The sequence below is a fragment of the Mizuhopecten yessoensis genome, unplaced genomic scaffold, assembly GCF_002113885.1.
Source record: "Mizuhopecten yessoensis strain PY_sf001 unplaced genomic scaffold, ASM211388v2 scaffold1515, whole genome shotgun sequence".
Lineage (NCBI taxonomy): Eukaryota > Metazoa > Mollusca > Bivalvia > Pectinida > Pectinidae > Mizuhopecten > Mizuhopecten yessoensis.
In genome coordinates this window covers 338,432-341,816 of record NW_018404085.1, presented here as the reverse complement: position 1 = coordinate 341,816, position 3,385 = coordinate 338,432, and the positions used below count along the sequence as shown (strand labels likewise).

The window sequence follows — 3,385 nt, the reverse complement described above, 5'->3', positions numbered from 1 at the left end:
GTCGTCCAAAACCAGTGCTGATCAATTTCAGTTCGTTTGTAAATATCGTCATTATCATTCACTCATTCGGAAACTATGTGTATGGTTTAAAGGAAATAATTCAAACTTAGTGGGATTTATAATCGTGGGACTGTTGTTTGATTTAATGAAAATTAAGATCCGAACACGAATAGGTGAAATAGAAGGGACAACAATGATCTTCTTTCAATTTTCTAAATACATATTCCCCATTATAATCAAAAGTGTTTGACGACTATCAATTGTATATATGAATCCTACTAGTACTAGTACAGAGTCTTCGCATTGAAAACCGTTTTAGATGTTAAAATTCACATTCTGATTGCGTCGTATGATTTAAGCGAGTTTCAAAAAGGGTGGTTTGAGCACAGAAGTTTTGCTCGATCATGAGAACGGTTTCGTGAATACGAGCGCATGTGTAATTTCAAGATCGACATAAAGTATAGCAGTTATAGAGAGGTTTTATTCCGTATGTAAAAAAATAAAAAAAATAAACGCGCAAATAAACTGCCTTTATTTTTAATTCCAACAATGAGGTATGCTATTATACTATATTTGTAATATGTGATCATTGTAATGGAAGTGTACAGAATGTGTTAGAATTTAGCGACATTTATAAATTAAGTGACAAAATTAAACGTAACGATTATATAAATAATGAATATTTAATCATATATAACATAAATAAATCAGTATCTAATATTATATACAACTGTACTAAATTTGGAATCATTTAATTAATTTAGCTCTTCTGTTCTCTGATTAGGAAATAAATCTAAAAATAGATATACATTACATAAGCATACAAATATAGACAAGTTACTAATGGCATGCCGTCTAAAATGTCTCATGTGTGTCCTCGTATTGTTAAAATGTCTCATGTGTGTCCTCATATTGTTAAAATGTTTAAATTTAGTTTATAAAAGGTTATGTACTCAAAGTTTAATATACGTTAGGGTACCCAGATCCCAGCTATCTGGCATGTTGCCAGCTCGCGTTCAACACGTTGGTGTGGTGTTATTGCGTAATCTGTCTGCAGTGATAACAGTGTTAGCATAAGAATGCATTCAAACATGTGATTTCGATTTCACCTTTATTTATATGCCTAATGGCCTCACATCCCTTGCTTTAAGATACAATGAAAAACAAAATATGGATAGTTTCTTTAATTCAGAATAACTCATATATTCCGATAACCAACATAATTTGATTTGGATACTATCACTCAGTATCGTGTTTGTTTAGTGATATACCCTAACCTAAAATAATGTAATGAGTAATCGATCAATCAGTTCTAATGCCTATATTCCATAATTAAATTCTCAGTAATCTTATTATATGAAATGCCCAAAATGTTTACCCATGTTACAAGCTTGTTCACTGAATTCTCGTATTGCTTGGTCGCTAATGTAAACAGTATAAGCCGTCTGCCTCATTGAGCCGTCATAACATAGCCTGACCGTATTTTTAAATAGTGATAACGAAACACATACGAGTAATACTTTACTATGAATAAGCATTGAGTTAAAAATACTATCTAGGTCACATGACTTTGTTGTGAAAATCCCAATCCGTCTGTATATATACACTGCGCAGTCGATCAGGGTTTATACACTCACTAATCGTCAACAGGACACTTCGTATACAACTGCCACTGACATATCTGTAATGGCTAAAGGCTACATGACGAACTGCGATCCTATTCTAACCAAGCAGATGGGACGATTCCTCCGACAAGTGGGGGATGAAATGTACTTCGATACGCTAAAGAAACGAAATATTCACGATGGTGCTCAAAATCAATCCAGTCCACCAAGACTTCTCAAGTTTGGAATGCGAGTTACACACATCCTGTCACAGCTGTGGGAGTACACAGGGGGTTAATAAGGTAGGTCTAATATGCAGTGGCATTATTAATTGTTTTAAAAAATCAGGATTATTGTGTTCATTACAGAAACATACTAACAGATTTTTTTGATTTTTTTTCCTGAGGCAAAATTCAAATATTAACAATCCACCCCACTTTCCTTTTTCAGGTGACCATTAGGCCTGCCGAACGCTGCCGGATAACGACATATGGATCACCTTGCATCCGAAAAGCCTGGTATCATCGACAAAAGACCTAAGGAAAGACGATGAAGTGACCGGAGGATGCGGTATGCATTGAACGTTCCGTACCTGTGATGACTACTATGATATCCGCATAGAATCAACAGGCCGCATAAGCAACAGAAAATCGTCTATTCTTTACCGGAGAGACCTGACCTTCTTCTGTGGAACATTAGTCTGTGAAAAATTATCAATTGATATTTGTGGAAGTTTCTTGTTCTTAAATAGTGATCACAGATGGTAGACTACGATAGATACAATGCCGCTAGTAACACAATATGTGATTGTGAACAGTAAACGGCTAATGAGTAATGTGTATTGTTACACATACAAATCCCGGACTGACACACGACAATCTGAGTAATAACATTACGAAGACTTCTTTCAAGTACGGAATGAATATTAACACTGTATCGATATCCATGTCTAGACAATCACTATTGAATTATTGTGCTAGGTATCATTATGTGCTTGATAACGGAATAAAATATAGAAATCGAGTATTGTTGTTGATATTTTATTTAACATAGTTCATATGTGTACCATGGTCGAATCATAACGTTGACATTTCACTACAGTGATTATCTCCAACGGATGACTTCTGCTTTGTGATTTTGCTGAACACCTAACGCGTCATCAGGCCTTAATGCCCTGCACAGAATTCCTACAACAATTGCTGCACCATTCATCATTTAACTTGTACACAGAATCTCAATATCATTTATGATACATCATCAGCTATTTAACTTGTACAGAAATCCTGCCGTCGATGATGCATCATAAAATACTATACTTGTATACATAGCCATTAACAAATGATGAATCATGCAGCATTATTCTTCTACAGAGTACTAACGGTAGATGATGCATCATTCATCCTTTAACTTGTACAGACATCTAACAGCATCATAAAATATTACACTTGTACCTAGAATTCATAAGAAAAGATGAATCCTCCGACATTTTCCTTGTACTTGCTTTGGATGATGAGCCATCAAACATTTAACATATATACAGACCGTACAACAGTCATACATTGTACTGGTACATGCTAGAAGTATCTACGGTAGATGATGCAACAGCAAAGGATTAAGCTATGGTGAGATCAGTGAATAAAATCCCTAATTGTTATACAGTATTTTCCACTTCCGGATTTGATTTGACAGGTGTTTATACATGTTGATATATGGTTTTTTGTAGTAAGATTTTCATGACTAATTATGTCATGAAAACTATTTGATATACCGTTTTGCGAACA

The 3,385-nt window shown here is 34.6% G+C and overlaps 1 long non-coding RNA gene across 1 annotated transcript; it reads left to right on the top strand.

The window, feature by feature from the left end:
* Positions 1 to 1,597: 1,597 nt before the first annotated feature.
* Positions 1,598 to 2,628, top strand: LOC110463913. The gene is made up of 2 exons (XR_002464447.1): positions 1,598 to 1,906; positions 2,055 to 2,628. It is a non-coding gene; the product is annotated as an uncharacterized LOC110463913 (long non-coding RNA).
* Positions 2,629 to 3,385: the final 757 nt, after the last annotated feature.